This window comes from Humulus lupulus, chromosome 9, assembly GCF_963169125.1.
Source record: "Humulus lupulus chromosome 9, drHumLupu1.1, whole genome shotgun sequence".
NCBI classification, from domain to species: Eukaryota; Viridiplantae; Streptophyta; class Magnoliopsida; order Rosales; family Cannabaceae; genus Humulus; species Humulus lupulus.
In genome coordinates, this window is record NC_084801.1 from 143937599 (window position 1) to 143956052 (window position 18454).

Consider the following 18454-nt stretch of genomic DNA (forward strand, 5'->3'; position numbering starts at 1 on the left):
TGTGTCATTTTAGTTCTTGCATTTGATTTATTAATTCTTTCGTTATAGTGACTCCGTGTCGTTGACTAAATCAAGGGTCAACAAGCATGAAATGAGGTCTTAATTAAGGCAATCATCCAAGCTATTTCTTGCTACACCATGGGGGTTTTCCGGCTGCCTAAAGTTTGTTAAAGGATCTTTATAGGATGGCTGAGAGATTTTGGTGGGGATCTTTGGAAAAAAAAAAGATTCATTAAGGTGCTTGGGAAAGTTTTTGTAGACCAAAAGAAGATGGGAGGCTTCGATTTAAGGAGTTAGAGATTTTTAATAAGGTCCTCTTGGGGAAACAGGTGTGGAGAATTCTTCAAAATCCAGAGTCCTTGGTTGGTAGGGTCCTCAAAAATAGTTATTTTCCAAACTTTACCATCCTTAAAGCTACACTGGGATCTAATGATTCGTTTGTGTGGAGGAGTATTCTTTGGGGTAGGGAGGTGGTGGAGAACGGCTCAAGGTGGATGTGCTTGAAGATAGATGGATCCTAAGAGAAAACAGCTTTAGAATTTTGGATAGGCCCTTCCTCCCTAGAGGGCTTAAGGTGATTGATCTAAGACTCCATAACGGGGAATGGGATGTGTTGTCCGTATTTTTTCACCACCGACACGTGGCAATCCCCAATGACTGGCTAGGATGTGTGTGGACATCCTCGGGGCATGTTACTGCCCGAGGCCTGTAGTCGAAGAAAAGGTCCTCCTAGGTTAGGTTTTGTCCGAATAGGGCAGTAGGTGCCTTGGTGAGTTACTCGCCAAAATTCGGTCTCGGAGACAGTGATTCTCCAGCTCAGACAATTAAGGTAAGGAGTTTCGTATCTCGATCGCCTTCGAGGCCCGAGGTTCTGATTCTCAGACCTAGGGGGTGGAGCTACATGTCAATGGGTGCAGGTTCTCAGAGTCAGAGGATTGTCTAACAACTTTTGTGGGCGATCTGTCAACAATGTTGTCGAGTGGACGACTCAACAATTCGCACACCCACTACACCGCCTGACACAGAAGTACGTACAGCATGCCCTGACAGTTCCAAGGGCATGTTGCCCGTAAAGTGGTTACCTTTCTGTAGTGGGCCCCACAAATCTCGCCTAGGTCATGATCTCTATTCAATGCAGCCCAATGCATTGAGGTGAGCTAATCCCCTAATTATGGAAAGAATGTGTATTAATTATTTATGATTAACATTAATGACCCCAACCTCTATAAATAGGGCTGGGAGTCTCATTGTAAAGGGTTCGATTTTTTTTAGAGAAAACTACTTGTACTCAGAGCAATCTAAATGTTGCCTAAGAAGACACTATAAAATCTTGCAATCACAAGCTTGCAATCTCCCTAATACTAAAGACTCGTGGACTGGGGTTCTTTTTATAACCTGAACCAAGTACAAACCTTTGTGTTCTTACAGTTATTTCTTTAACCTCTCTTATAAAAGTTTATAGCAAAAAAGGCAGTCAACATTTTGGTGCTTTCATTGAGAGCTTGAAGAAATCATTTGACATTCACGATCATCGTGACTACAGGAAGAAACGTCACAGATGAAGTGCCCCCTCCTACCGGAGTCGAATGAGAGGAACCTGGTAGGCAACCACCTCAGGACATACTTGAGATGATGGAGGACTACGATGAGTATGCTGAGTATGACAGTGAGGATAATGATTTCAGCCAAGGGTATTATGAGGATGAATATCCTCAGCCCATGGAGGCAGAAGAGAGGCCAGAGGTCGTGGTGCTCCACAAGCAGGTGGCTACCCAACAACAAAAACTTGATGCTCAAGAAGGTAATATCGCTGCCCTTCAGGAGATGGTGCTTGCCATGAAGGTCACTCTTGCAACCCAAGGGGTGTGAGTGTACCCCAACGGCAACACACCAACTAGGCACCCAACAGGTGTGCCACCTGTCAACACAGCTGATATGCCTTCTGAACACTCGGTTGCCGAGGCACGGGATCTGCTGGCTGAGGTGCCCATCGTAGACCCAGCAGGATTTGGAGCCTCAACGCCACCGCAGGACCATGGTAATGGAAAGGCCAATGATGACCCTGCTTCGAATCATAAGAGGGCCCGTCAAGAGCCCGAAGGCCACCCAATTCCGCAGCAAGCTGGTAAGGGTAATGAAGCAAGGCCCGAGGACACTGCCAGGCAGACAGCGCCCGTGGAGCCCAGGGCCCTCCACCCCGACACGCTCATACAGACTGCGGGAGGCCTGGAGCTGGTAGCCCTTCTGGGCCTAACCAGTCCCACAGGAATAATCGCTGAGGAATGCCCCACAGAATCGGAAAGGTGCATTAGTATCTCAGTAAACGAAAACAAATCTGATGGAAAAACTGAGGTGGCTCGCCCAGAAGATAACGGTGCGTTTCGAGGACAAGCCGCCCTATGAGACAACCTCAATGCTCAGAGGTGTAGTAAGGCCAGAGCACGTGAGCCTGTTGTGAGGGGTCCATCAGATCTCCAAGACAATCTCAATGCTCGGAGAAGGGATTGCCCGGCATAGAGCATCAACCGGGATCGCGACCTGCTCCAAGCAGAATTAGAAAGTCTAAAGTGAATAATGCTCAGAATGGCTAGGCGACAGGGCCACGAGTCTAACTCGAAAGATGAAAAGGTAGAGCCATGTGCTCCTCACCTCATCGAGGGCTCACTACCTCTAGGATTCAAGATGTCGTCCATACCAACCTATGATGGTGGTTGGGATCCCACGGACCATTTGTCCAAGTTCAACAGGCCAATGTCAGTGCATTGCATCTCCAACAATGCAAAAGGTCACGTGTTCCCCTTCACCCTGCAGGACTAGCAGATGAATGGTTTAAGAAGCTCCAACCAAGGTCTATTCAGACGTGGCAACAGTTATCATCCGCCTTCTGAAGACAGTTCATAGGGGTCCGGAAGGTAAGCTTTGAGGTCAACGCCTTAGACAACATCAAGCAAGGACTATTTGAGACCCTCAAGGCCTACATTAAACGCTTCAAAGAAGAATCGGCAAGAACTAAGAGGGTCGATGATGGATAACAGTGTTGACGTGGTTCTTCACAAACAGGTAATTATACGAATAAATGGGATGGATTAGTGCTAATTAGTGAACCGTAATATGAAAATAGTTTAATTCTAGACTTGGGAACTTAATAACATGGAAAGGTGATCACTCCTTTCTTTTTAGGTGGTTCGAAGGTTAAAATCCCTCTAGTCCACCAGTCAATATTATTGATATCTCCGGACTATTTCTTATAGAGTGTTTCTTTACAATAATCTGCCAACCCCTTGAAATTCCCAGGGACTTGGTATTTATAGGGAGAGGATACCTGGGTTGGCAAATGGGGTCATCCTGTGATCTCTTTACCCTTCACGTCATCTCTGTGACACTGATGATTAATTCCTAAAACCTGACAGTGAAGTGTGGTCTAATTAATAGGTAAGGAGGGATAATGGGCCGCATGGCCCAAACAAGTCGTGGGATGTCTGAATACGCACGTTTATACTGCGTGCCCGAGAATTCAGGAATGGAATAGACACGTGATGTCTGATATGTGCACGTTTATACTGCGTGGTTGTCTTTACAAGGGTTCGAGTGTCAGACCTATGTCGCATCACGAGCTGGATGTTGCGCCAGCTCATGACATCCATGCTGCTAACCCGCTGCCTTCGAGTGAACCGCTAACTCTCTAATCAGCTCGGGCTGGACAGGTGGAAACCCGTAATAACAGCTCCGGGTGGACGATTTACACGTGGTGGATCAGATTAGGCCATTTTCCAGCTCGCCGATAGCTCACGGATATTTAGGGCGTACAAACAGCTATTGGCATTGCAGGCTGGCATCCGCACGGGATCCCCACTCTGGGATGATCTCCAGCGAAGGGGATGCTGGCGTCTCGACAACTTCATTCGTCGGGCTCAAGAATACATCAGCTAGAAAGACACCAAGATCGGGGTGTTCGGAGCGTCCGTCCTTTTCCCTACCTCAGCCACTCTTGGTTCCATGGCCTTGGTGATTCAATACTCCCCCTATGTTCACGTTCAGCAGGGGTCGTTGGGAGCTCAACCTGGCCAGAGTGTCGCCACTTTCGGTTATAGCACCATGTCTGCTCCTGGATTTGGTATGTCTCCAGCAGGGTTCGGGGCAGCGCCCACTGGATACAGTGCTTTTCAGCCTGCATTCAGTGCTGGAGTTGTCTCCCATCCCATCCGGCAGAATCCAACCGAGCTCCAAGTGGCACAAGGCGTGGAGGGAATGGTAAGGGTCGCAAACCCAGGGGAGGTGAAATCACACAGCTCGAGAAAGGATTCGCATTAGGCGAGAAGTACGTCTCGCAGTATTCTGAATATACTAACTTGGTGGAATCCCAAGAGAACATCTTCATGGCCACAGCACAGCACGTGCACTACTGGAAGCCATAACCCATCCGAAGAGACAATAAATAGAAGGGACCCTGACAAATTTTTTCGTTTCCACAACGACATAGGGCATCACACTAACAAATGTCGCCAGCTCGAGTATGAGATTCAGAACCTCATCAAGCTGGGACACCTCCATCAGTATACTAAGGGTGGATAACGTCAAACACAGCCACTCGTGGCCCGGCCGGTGGTCCCTGCACCTCAGGCCCCGACAGCAACTCCTGTAGGTCCCCAGCGTCTAGCATCCCAAGGGCCTCCTCCAGTAAAAGGGCAGGCAGGAACCATATTAGGAGGACCTCACCTAGGAGGCACCTCACGAGGCTTGCAAAATAGGTATGCATGAGCTTTGAACCATGATGATAAGGTAATGTCTTTGACCTAATTACTTGCCCAAATGTCGCGAATGACTGACCAAGTCAAAACGTTCTCCGAAGGTGTTCTAGACACTGGCTCCATCCCTGGTGCTAGTTCTATCACAAACTATATCTCTCTGTGTGGTGGAAACCCTGACAAATCCTCTCGAAACACATCCAGGAATTCACAAACTAGTCTGGTCTTTTCTGGTCTCACTGGCACGACCTGAGTGGTGCCAACCACACTGGCTAAGAATCCAATGCAACCTCCTTGCAGTAGATCTCTAGCCCTCAAAACAGAAATCATAGGTATACAGGGTCAATGCACAGTACCAACAAACACAAACGGATCCTCACCTTCAGGCTCAAAGGTGACCATCTTCCTTCTGCAATCAATGGTTGCCCCATACTTCACCAACCAGTCCATACCCAGAATCATGTCGAAGTTAGTCATAACCAACTCTATCAAATCCACTTAGAACTCTCTGCCCTCCACTGTCACTGGCAAAGATCTGACCCATCTCCTAGATACTACTAACTCCCCAGTGGGCAATAAGGTTCCAAACCCCAAAGCATAATAATCAAAGTGTCTACACAATCTATCAATAATTATACTAGCAACAAAAGAATGTGTAGCACCATAATCAATTAAAACATTATGAGGGGTTCCAGCACTAAGAAGCTAACCTGTAACTACTGAGGGTGAAGCCTCAGACTCTGCTTGTGTCAATGCGAACACTCAAGCTGGGGCTGAGCTGTCCACCTCCTTGGTTCTTCCTTTCTTGCCTTAGGGAAATCTTTCTTGAGATGACCCACTACTCCACATAGAAAGCATGAATTTGCTCTACACTCTCCTAAATGATGCCTCTTGCATCTAGGGCATTCAGGATAAGTCTTCCAAGCCTTTCTACCACCCTGACGACCCATTGAAATACCACGAGGTCGCCTATCAGGACCTGGAGCTGGGAAGGTGTCAGGAACCTTCCTCTTCTGATCACTGGGGCCTCCACCCCTACCAAAACCCAAAAATGGAGAGCCTGTCCTCCTGAACTATTTTCTGGCTGCATTATCTCACTAGATCTTGTTCTCTGCACTCTCAGCTGTGAGTGCCTTCTCGACAACCTGTGCGTAGGTAGTAACCCCTGCCACAGTGATAATGCAAACATCCCAGGCTAATCTAGGCTGTAGCCCCTGGAGAAATCTCTCCCTTCTGGCCCCATCAATGGGTACCAGCTCCATGGCAAACTTTGTCAATCGGTCAAACTTCAGGGCATACTCAGTCACTGATAAACTCCCATGAAGTAGCCTGATAAACTCCTCAGCTTTCGCCACCCTGATGGCATCGTTATAATACTTCTCGTTGAACAGAGTCTAAAACTCTTTCCAACTCAGGGCATTATTAATGTTTCTGGTCCGGGATATAACTTCCCACCAAATTCGGGCATCTTCCCGAAACATATATGTGGCACAGGCCACTCTCTCATTACCAGTCACCCTCATGAAGTCCAGGATGGTGGTAATCATGCTCATCCATCGTTCTGCCTTTGCAGGATCTGCACTGCCTTCTAAAATTGGAGGTTGCTGCTTTCTGAACCTTTCATAGAGAGGCTCCCATTTGTTACCAACCTCTGGCAGCTGCTGGCACCGATACAGGAGGTGCCTCAGATACACTGGCTACTGTAGGAACTTGTTGTTGTCTCAGGAGGCGGAGTTCTTCTCCCTGCCTCAATACTGTAGCCTGTAGATCATTAAATAACTACTGCCAGTTCTTAGGAGCTGGCTGTGGAATCTGACTCTGGTCATTCTCCTGACCCTGATTATTATTTTGGCCTTGATCACCCTGGCCAGCTGATGAATTTGTCTGTCTTGGAATCATTCTTATCAACTTATAATGCGCTGCAATAGTCAATACGACCAGTCAGGCAGTGATAACTAAACCTCTTGCCGCCTCACAGTCCAAGAACAAGCAGATAATTATCATATTCCACAGTTATACAAGTATACAGATGGATACATGATCATAACATTTAACATGTATCAAATAATAGTTTACAATGAACAATAGTAATAAGCATGCACTGGCAATATCAGTACTAATAAGCATGTTCTTGCTGATGATGCAGTATTCAAGGCACAACCTTATCAAGGTAACTCATGTATATAGGTAAAGCATTTATAATATATTTAAGCAGTTAAATATATAACCACACAAATAGTTACCAAACCATGAGTCGAGCTTGACTTCAGTGATGAGTGTACATGCCCAGCCAGTTTACAGGAACCCTAAACCTTGGCACGCTCTGATACCAACTTGTAACGCCCTGGTTACTCCAAGACCGTTACTGTGATCTTTGAACCGTGCTACTCACTAATTGAGTTCTTTGGTTATAAACGTGTATCTAGGTGTTATTAATAGGTTAAGGTGAAAACCAATCAAAAGGAAAGGATATATTTTATTTAATATATAAAACTGTTCATGGGCCCATAAAAACGTTTACAAGTTATTTACGATACAAAACGGTCATTACAGCGTAAAATTTATAACCTGCCAACCTAAGCGGCAAAAATAGGGTAAACTCCCTAGTTCCTCTGAGAAACTCCTTGGCCATGGTGGTCAAGCGGCCGAATATGTACACATCGCCACCTAAGCTCTCCACTCAAGGTTGGGTGATCTTTTCTTTCCCTTTACCTGCACCACATAGCACCCATGAGCCAAAGCCCAACAAGAAAACTTAATACTGCATGTATATAATATCAAATGATGATCATAATAATCATCCAGGACTTATAGCCCTAAATAGATGAGTGATAGTTGTAAAAGTCACTAATGTGGGTTTTGCACCTTTTACAAATGAGTGATCAAGTCACTAGCTTAAACAGGTTAAGTGAGCGAGTCACCAATGTAAACCAAGAGAGTGACCATGGAGTCACTACTGTGGGTTCCGTACCCTTAGCCATGTGACGATACGGTCACCTGGGCCTTCTGGCCCTGGCTCTGAGTAATTAGTCATAGAACTAGGCAAGCGCTTTTAGTTTTCATCAACTTGGGGTCGGTCCGGCATTAATGCTCATGATGAGTCATTCAATGCAAATGTCGATTAGATCTAATCTTTCATCAGCTTTTCGTTCATGATGCTTATGCCACTCCTGACTCTTAGGTCAGTAACATACGACCAATGCTCAAAACTACTGTCAAACTTGACAGCTTCACAGCTATTTCTGACACCATTGTCGATTCTGACTAGTAAGTCATTTCCATTTACAAGTAAGCAAGATTTTCTAAGCATTTGATATGAAATCCATGTCCACATTTAAACACTCAACACGCCTCAATAATAACAATGCATGTCACATATGGGGTGCATTTTTCTTACCTCTGGTTCGAGCGAGAAATAGTAAAGGAACGATCATTGAGAATGATCGACCTTTTGATTCCTTAGCGGTTACCTAGTCATAACCAATTATAACCTTCATTACTAAAAATCAACAATAATAGGGTCTTGACCTAAACCTCACTCCCAGGACCCCGAATTGTACCCAAACGGTGAGTAGATTCGATCCCAAGCCTTAAGGATTGAAACCCCGAGCCAAAAACCCTTAAAAATGCCAAAAACCAAAATATGAAGAAGCTGGGTAACACTGTAGCGCTACCTCCCTAGCGCCCCAGCGCCCAAGTCAGCAAATACTCCTCCCTAAGTAGCGTTGTAGTGCCCCCTAGTGGGCGCTATAGTGCTACACACAGCCTGAAATGGCCCTGAAACTTTCCCCTTTGACTCCACCATTTCCAAGCTGAACCAAAAGCTTCCAAACCTCATTTTAAGTCCCAAATGAACCCAAAAACCATCTACTCATGTCCTAGGCATCACAACCCAAGTAACCCTAACCAAAAACTCTCATCAATTCCCTTTAACCAATCTAGAAAACCAAGTTAAAAACCAAACCAAAAATAGAGAAAAGCTAGAGTTTTAATGGATAGAAACTTACCTCATGCTTAGATTAGGATCCTCTTTAATGGTGGAACACAATCCTAAGCCCTCAAGATCCACTTCCCTAGCTTGAATCCTCAAGAACAGCTCAAAAATTTAAAAGAAATAGGAGAAGAAAAGAGGTACAGGAGAGAACTTTGATACTCTGTTTTTGCCATCCTTCTATAGCCTTCAATGGCTTTTATATGACTTAAGGTTAAAAGACCTTTTTGCCCCTAGGTCATTTAAGGTTTTCTAAAGACTCCGAAGGGTAAAACCGTCCTTTTCCACCTATTTCGTTAATCATAATTAACACCCTCCAATTCTCGTTATTCTCGATATTCTCAAATACGAATAATTCATATCCCGTTACCCTTTAACTCTCGGCAGCACTCTAATCACCAAAATACCCCGAGCCTCGAACTTAATGCCGTTATGACCAAACCGCTAACCTGCACTCAAAGATTGTCTCATGTCGAATAACTCGAACAAATCCACATTATAATGTTGCCTCAACAATAGATCACCGACATGCATACAAATATACAATTACGCCCTCAACGGGCCAAATTACCAAAATGCCCCTTTGATGAAATGTGGACCCACATGCATGCATTTAACATCATATAATAATATAATACACATAAACATGCATATAACAATTTAATGGCATAATAAAACAATTATGGCCCTCCTGGCCTACTAATCCAATCATTAAACCGCATTAGGGATTTTGGGGCATTACAATCCGAGAAGCCCAATATCCCAGGTGGTTGTCCAATCCTGTCCTTGTGACAAAGCCGAATGGCACTTGGAGGACATGCATATATTTTTCGGACTTTAACAAGGCCTGTCCGAAGGACTGTTTTCCACTCCCCAAGATAGATCAGTTGGTCGATGCCACCTCCGGTTATGAGTTGCTGTCATTTATGGACGCATACTCGAGATATAGCCAAATATCCATGCATGTTGCTGATCAGGAGCACACCAACATTCGAACCGACAAGGGTGTTTATTGTTACATCGTGATGCCTTTCGGGTTGAAGAACGTCGATGCCACTTACCAAAGGCTGGTTAATAAAATGTTCAAGAACTAGTTGGGGCGGAACATGGAGGTCTATGTGGACGATATGTTGGTTAAGTCCTAGACTGCCCCAGATCATGTAGGCGACCTGGCTAAGGTCTTCATAGTGCTCCATCGGTTCTCAATGAAGCTCAACCCCCAAAAGTGCACATTTGGGGTTGCCTCCAGCAAGTTTTTAGGCTTCATCATAAGCGCTCGGGGAATTGAGGCGCGTCCTAAAAAAATCAAGGCCTTAATCAAAATGCCTTCTCCCCGAAAGCATAAAGATGTTCAAAGCCTGAGAGGGAGGAATGCAGCTTTGAGTCGTTTTTTTTCCAAGGCAATGGACAAGTGCGTCCCTTTCTTCAATATTCTCCGAGGGAGTCAGATATTTGAATGGACAGAAGAATGTGAACGGGCGTTCCAACAGCTCAAGGTACACATGAAAAACCCTCTGATCCTGTCCAAGCCAGTAGACAAAGAGCCCCTCCTACTATACATGGTTGTGTCGAAAGACGTCGTTTGTGTCGCATTAGTTAGGGACGATAGCCGCGTTCAGCACCCCATCTATTACATCAGCAAAAGACTCCTCGAAGTAGAATCTAGGTATCCACTGATGGAGAAGTTAACCTTCTGCTTAATGGTGGCCTCTCGGAAGCTAAGAACCTACTTCCAAGCGCATCCAATTAAGGTCCTAACGAACCACCCGCTTAGACAGGTCCTTCAGAAGCCCGAATCATCGCGAAGGCTCTTGAAGTGGTCGGTAGAATTAAGTTAGTTTGACATCACCTACCTCCCGAGGACTGCCATAAAAGGACAAGTACTTGCTGATTTCATCACTGAGTGCACCAGGAATCAGGAGAGAACCGGGTGCGCCCCAGTGGTCGGACCAATATGGAAGTTATTTGTGGATGGGTCTTCAAACAAGAATGGTGCTGGGGCGATACTTATTTTGGTCTCCCCCAAATGGCATAGAGTGCATAGTGCATAGTGCTCTTCGTTTTGGGTTTAGTGCCTCTAATAACAAAGCAGAGTGTGAAGCCTTAATCGCTGGACTTCGCATGGCACTAGAGCTTAAGGCCGAAGGACTCGAGATATTTAGCGATTCCCAACTCGTGGTGAACCAAATTCTCAAACAATACCAGATGCGAGGAACAAAAATGGCAGCATACTTGGCAAAGGCTCAAGAAATGCTGCACAACTTTTGAAATTTCACTATTCAGCATGTGCCGAGGGAGCAAAATTCCAACGCGGACGCCCTAGCGAAGCTAGCTATGACCAAAGACGCTGAATTAATCAACGTGGTCCCCATTGACTACTTAGAGTCTCCAAGTATCTTGGCTCCAAACGAGGTGGATACAGTACAACCCCAAGATGGGTGGATGGAGCCGATAATTAAATACCTCATCTCTGGGGAGTTGCCCCAGGACAAGAAGGCAGCCTGAAAGTTGATCTACCAAGTGTCTAGGTACATAATTATGGATAATAGGCTTTACAAGCGAGTCTATTCTTTGCCCTTGCTTCGGTGCGTGTCCAGGCAAGAAGCCAGTTCAATACAGCGAGAGGTACATGAAGGTTTCTACGGTGATCACGCGCGGGGGGCAAAGCCTATCCAAGAAGATCTAACGGCAAGGGTATTTTTGGCCTACCATGAATGGAGATGCAATGGATTACGTCAAGAAATGCGACAAATGCCAGCACTTTGCCAACATTCCCTAAGCACCTTCGAATGAGCTTACTCAAATGACCAGCCCATGGCCTTTCGCCGTTTGGGGCATCGACCTTATCAGGTCTCTGCCTACAGGGAAAATAGGGGTGAAATACGCCATAGTGGTCGTCGACTACTTCATGAAGTGGGTTGAGTCCGAGCCGCTCGCCACAATTACCTCCAAAAAGGCTTTGGACTTCGTCATAAAAAAAAATTGTTTGCTGGTACAGGCTTCCGAGGAAGATAGTCTCCGACAATGGATTGCAATTTGACAGCGAAGTATTCACAGACTTCTATCAATGGCATGGTGTCATCAAGAGCTTCTCTTTGATAGCCCATCCGCAGGCCAACGACCAAGTAGAAGCAATGAACAAGACACTCAAGTCCACTTTGAAGAAAAGGTTGGAGCAAGTAAAAGGAGCTTGGCCCGAGGAGCTACCTAGGGCATTGTGGAGCTACTGTATCACTGCCTAGACGTCCACTGGCCATTCTCCCTTCTCGATGGCCTACGGGTACAAGGCTATGCTCCCAATTGAAGCAGCAATCTCCACGCACCGACGGGACATGTATGGTCTGGCCACGAACCATGCCCTACTTCGGGAGTCCCTGGACCTCATGGAGGAGCTACGCGAAGCTTCTCAGCTACGAGTAGCATCCTACCAGCAAAAGGTGGCCATATATTTCAACTCCAAAGTGAAGGATAGAAAATTCGGGGTCGGAGACCTAGTGTTGCGAAGAGTCTTTTTAGCTACCCGAGACCCAGGTGCAGGAGTGCTGGGACCCAACTGGGAGGGCCCATACTAGGTCAATAGCATTGTATGTCCGGGAACCTATAAATTATCCCGACTTAGTGGGGAACTGATTCCTCAAGCCTGGACTGCCGAGCATCTTCGCCAGTACTACCAGTAGCATCGGCACAAATATTGTTTATTTCTGTAACACCCCCTGTAGCCTCCGGGCACATATAATGGAAACCGTGTATATAATAAAACATGGTAAGAAATCTATTTGTTTTACTTATCTTTTTCTTTAGTTTCCGTTATATTTCTATTAATGTTGTGTAAAGAGCACCCGCGTCTGAACAAGTGACCGCAGACTAGTCTCTGATCACTTGGGGGACATGGAGTTAGGGTAGCACTGCACTTCGCAAGGAACGATCTAGGAAACTAAACTTGTAAATAGCCAAGAGAAGTCCCTAGAATAGAAAGCCTTTGGAAACTAACCAAGTCTAGCCTAGAAGGTAGCTTGTTCCAAGTAGAACTAAGCTTAGTACCTAAGAGCTAGATAACCCAAGTAGCGCGAGAATAGATTAGTCATCTCTCGTGGACATCAAGCCTGGGGAGCTTTGACCAAGTCTCTTGGTCTCGAGATACAAACAGAAGGCCAAGTACTCATACTTGGCGTTGAGAAACCCATGATACGGGAAGCTTGGATAATTGACGAGTGGAGCGTCCTTAGTATCATTATATCCCATATTTTAATAAAAACCAGTATAACAGGCACGAATTTAGGTTACCTCCTGAGGTCGGTGCGTGCCCGGGGAGTAATAATCAAATCCTAGTCTGTGCGATACAAATGGATACCCAAGTGGCCTACTCCTGGGCATCTCGATAACTTCACCTCTCGAGTAGCGCCTACTCGGGGGGCAGATGTTTTCGGCCTCTCAAGTAGTGCATACTCGGGGGGTAGGTGCTTTCAACCTCTCGAGTAGTGCATACTAGGGGGTATGTGTTTTTGCATGCCAAGACCCTGAAAGCTCGAGTCCTCGGGTCATAGGGGCATGGGACGATGAGTAAAAACCTGCGGTAAATTTCGCATCAAGGCTACTTCTAGGACTGCGGGCCTACAAGAGACTAAAAGTGAAAAAAAATTATTTAAAACAAGCTTGAGTTCTTATTCTCGTGACATTCATGTTACATTGAATTCATAGAACCAAGTTTTGAAAAACAAGCTTGAGTTCTTGTTCTCATGACATTCGTGTTACGTTGAATTTATAGAACCAAGTTTTGAAAAACAAGCTTGAGTTCTTGTTCTCGTGACATTCGTGTTACGTTGAATTTATAGAACCAAGTTTTATAAAACAAGTATGAGTTCTTGTTCTTGTAACATTCGTGTTATGTTGAATTTATAGAACCAAATGTTTAAAATGACTGAGTTCTTGTTCTTGTGGCATTTATGTTACGTTGAATTTATAAAAACAAGAGTTTGAAAACAGATTGAGTTCTTGTTCTCGTAACATTCCTGTTATGTTGAATTTATAGAACCAAATGTTTAAAACGATTTTAGTGCTTATTCTTGTGGCATTTTAAGTTACGGTGAATTCATAGAACCAAACCAGATAAAAATCATGGCAAGCTACATAATTCTTAAATGGGTAAATAATTACAACTATGCTCGGGGGCTCGAGCAATTGTTCGTCGATACCCCAATAAGTTTATGGCATGTAGGCCTAAATGAAAAAATTACAATTATTCTTCGAGAACCTCCACCACTAGTTCAATGATCGGATCTCCTCTTGGGGAACCCCTTGACAGGACCGTCTCGACAGCTGGGGTCGCCTCGGCCATTGGAACCACTTGGGTCGCCTCGGTAGCTTGGGTAGCTTGGAGGCGCTCATTGAAAATGAGCTTGTACTTCTTGGGCTCCTCGGTGAAATCCAGGTTCATGTCCTGGTTGTGATACCAGGCCACATAGAAGGTGTCCTCGGTGATAGACTCGGTCTCCTGTTTGTGCTTCTCCACCTGACACATAGCAGAATTATTCATCTCCATGGCTTGGAGGGTCTTCCTCTTGGCTAGCTCAGCCCGACCGGTAGCCTCCTTAGCCTACTCCTGGAATTGAGAATTCTCCAAGGCCACTAGGCAATCTCAACAGTAGCTTTCTTGGTCTCCTCCTGGGTTCATTGCATGCCATCAACGGCCGCCTACTTTTCCCTTTCGGCCTGCTGCAAATCCTCAAAGGTTTTCTAGAGGGTCTCCTCAAGCTCCCAAGAATGTTTTCGCTCAACCTCGAGGGCAGCGCGGGCTCAGGAAAGTTCTTCCTAAGAACTCTTTGTTTTCTCCCTAAGGGAGGTAATCTTGTCCTGGGACCTCCAGAGCTCATATGATTTCTCCATCATAATGTCTCCCAGTCGTTGGTAGGCTAAGGTAGACTGCAAAACAAAAAATAGAGTAAGACAAATGTGTTAGCTCAATAACACCTAGTTAAGTTGAACCCAAGCACGGGAGTGATTAGCTTACCCGAACAGAAGCGTACCGACACAAGGCCACGAGAGATGCCTCATTACTATCACCAAGTTGGGAGAAGCTTCGGGCGGTCAACTTGCACATGGTGGAGCTGACCCCTTGAAGGAGCTCGGCGGCGAGAGGGGCAACTATGTCTCCTAACTTAGCAAAGAACATGGTCTCCAGCTCAGCCCGACCGATTGGGGGGACCAGGGGCCTCTCTCGAGGTGGCTTGAGTTGCCAAAGGGCCTCGACTGTCTCGTCCAAGGCCTTGTTACCTTCTTCCAGCCTGGCTTCGAAGTGTTGAAGCATCCTCTTATACTGCTCCAATAAGTCTCCCTCGTACTTCTCAGCATACACAAGGAGACAATTTGGGGTGGCACCGCCTCTTGCTCCAAGTCGTGGACCGCCCCTTGGTTCGGATCTAGTACCCCCTCCGGCCTTACCTCTTGTATCACCTCTAGCCTTGCATCTTGTGCCGCCTCGTCGTACCCAGCCGGAGGAGAGGGATCGGATTGCTCCTGGGGATGTGACGACCCTTCTCCTGCCGAAGAGCTAGGGGGCACTCCCAACCTTAAGGCAGACCGAGCAATGTCTGCCAATCCCATGTAAGCTGCAGGAACAAGGCAAATGACTATCATACATACTATCATGCGATGGAAGGAATAGGATATTACACCCTCATTGTTTGCACCGAGGCAACCTAATGAGATTCGACTCTGGTACTAGGACGCTAAGGTCCAAGTCGGGGAAAGCCTTCATTGCTTGAAGATGATCCTCAAAGAGCTGGACATATGGGGTTCGGCAGAAAGGACCTATTCAAAAGGAAATTACTAAGTTTCGAATACAGAAAGGCCCTAGTGAGGCAATGAATAAGTGCGTTCAGAAAGATACTCACATGCTTGGGAGAAGTCGAGAACTAGGGTTGGGTTACTACGGGTCGGGAAGCCGTCTGTGAAGAAGAAGGCATCCTTGTAGTCCCGAGCATGATTCTCATTATGGTGGGGAGCGTTGTAGCTGAGTGATAAAGTTGGGTACTTCACCAGAGAGTAATATCCATCCCGCTTGGATCCCTTCTTTCGAGGGGTGGTCTTGAAATTGTAGAAATTCAGGATCTCTGTTGGTGAAGGCTCCAACCATTTCTATTTCTAGAACAAAACATACATCCCCGCGAGCACTCTATAGCCGTTGGGGGAGAGCTGAAAGGAGGCTATCCCTACGTACTTCAAGAAGTTAACAAAGTACTGCTTGAGGCGTAGGGTATCCCTTGCCATTAGGTCGGCTTGACTCCAAGCACCCAGGCCATAGACGTTGCGGTGCGCCCGCTCGGACTCCTTGTAGAAGTGGATGAGGCATTTGTCCCCGACTAAGTAGTACCTCATGATCGCCTCTAGAGCGTCAAGATGTCGGAGCAGAGTGTGATAATCCTCCACCTTGAATGCCTCACCCTTGTATTTTTGCGAAGGATGTGGAATGGGGGCTTCGTTTACCTCCTCCACAGTGAGCCCTAAATCTTTGAACATTGTAGGCCTCACCGCCACTTGAAGGTCAGGACGGACGGCTTGTTCCCCACTCTGCGCTCGGGCTCCCGTCCTTGCGTCGCCTTCGGGAGCATCTTGTGTGTGGGCCATTTTTTAGAGTTCCTGGTCGAAGAGATAGAATCCGTGTTCGTGTAGTTGGTGGCTTTCCTCGGACATCTGAGGCAAAAAACCAAGTAGTTAGCATTTTGGCCGAAGGAAAGATGGCCAAAACACAAACGACTCTAGGAATACTACTCAGGGGGAAAATGAGAGTTTTGGAAATACGAGGCATCCTCGGCGCCTAACGGCAGGCCAGAGGAGATGAACCTACCAGAATCTAGAAAATTCCCACATTCTGGTCACAGGCCCAGAAACGCAAAATTGATAGAAAAGACTCTTGAAGCTCATTTCGAGCAAGCCTGATGTCAAAATATGCGTAAAACAAAAAGCAGACTCCAAAATTCTACACTATTGCCATTCCCAAACATATATAAAAAAAACCAAACACACACCAAGGAAAGTGGGTCGAAAATACTTACCTAAGAAAAAATGAAGGTAGGTGTTGAGGCGAGTCCTAACCTTGAAGTACTGCTTGCCGTCTGACCAAAAATAAAAAGATTCACGCCAGTTGTCCAGAACTCCGGGAAAAGGTTGAAGACGAGAGAGAAGAGAGTGCGCTAGGAGGTTTCGTGATTTTCGAATAGTTGTAGTAAAAGACTGAAGGTTTTTCTGAGTTTTTATACCCAGTAAAACATAACAGAGAGGCTGCGCTCCCACAACCGTCGAGTGAGTAGATTTACTAAAGTAATCTGACGGTCAGGTTTCAAAAGGCGTGGATCACAATCATTGTTTTCTTTAGGATAGGACACCTCAGGCTCAGAGTAGACGTTTGGGATATCGAGGTGACCCCTAATTAAATACACGGACTGATGGGCCCAACAATGGGGTGTGGACACAAGGTTATGCTTTTCAGAGTGACATCAGCAGAAGTCCAAACGCTTACTATCCGAGGACTCTTCGAATTCTCCCTCAGTTTGAAATCTCCACTGTCCGAGGATAAGTAGAGACTTGGGGGGCAAATGTTGTTCGTATTTTTTCACCACCGACACGTGGCAATCCACAGTGGCAGGCTAGGATGTGTGTGGACATCCTCAGGGCATGTTACTATCCAAGGCATGTAGTCGAAGAAAAGGTACTCCTAGATTAGGTTTTGTCTGAATAGGGCAATAGGTGCCTTGGTGAGTTACTCGCCGAAATTCGGTCTCGGAGACGGTGATTCTCCAACTCGGACAATTAAGGCTAGGAGTTTTGTATCTCGATCGCCTTCCAAGCCCAAGGTTCTGATTCTCGAACCTAGGGTGGAGCAACGTGTCAATGGGTGTGGGTTCTCAGAGTCAGAGGATTGTCTGACAACTTTTGTGGGCGATCTGTCAACAATGTTGTCGAGTGTACGACTCGACAATTCGCACACCCACTACGCTGCCTGACACGGAAGTACGTACAACATGCCCTGACAGTCCCAGGGGCATGTTCCCCGTAAAGTGGTTACCTTTCTGCAGTGGGCCCCACAAATCTTGCCTGGGCCATGATCTCTATTCAATGCAGCCTAATGCATTGAGGTGAGTTAATCCCCCAATTATGGAAAGAATGTGTATTGATTGTTTATGATTAACATTAATGACCCCAGCTTCTATAAATAGGGCTGAAAGTCTCATTGTAAAGGGTTCAGTTTTTTAGAGAAAACTACTTGTACTCAGAGCAATCTAAACGCTGCTTGAGAAGACACTATAAAAACTTGCAATCATAAGCTTGCAATCTCCCTAATACTAGAGACTCGTGGACTAGGGTTCTTTTGTAACCTGAACCACATAAAAACCTTTGTGTTCTTACAGTTATTTCTTTAACCTCTCTTATAAAAGTTGATAGCGAAAAAGGTAATCAACATGATGAAGCCTTTATACGAGCGATTTTTGACAAAGAGGATGCAGATATGATTCTAGATATTCCTATTGGATCTTTTGAACATGATGACAAATTGATATGGCACTACACTAAAGATGGGGAATATAGCGTTCGAGTGGCTATAGGGCTGTTATCACCGAAAGAGCCTTTGTTGAAGCATCTAATATGAAATGCACTGAGAGGTGGTGAGGAAAACTTTGGGATTTGAGGGTTTCTCCAAAAGTTAAACATTTTTTTATGGAAA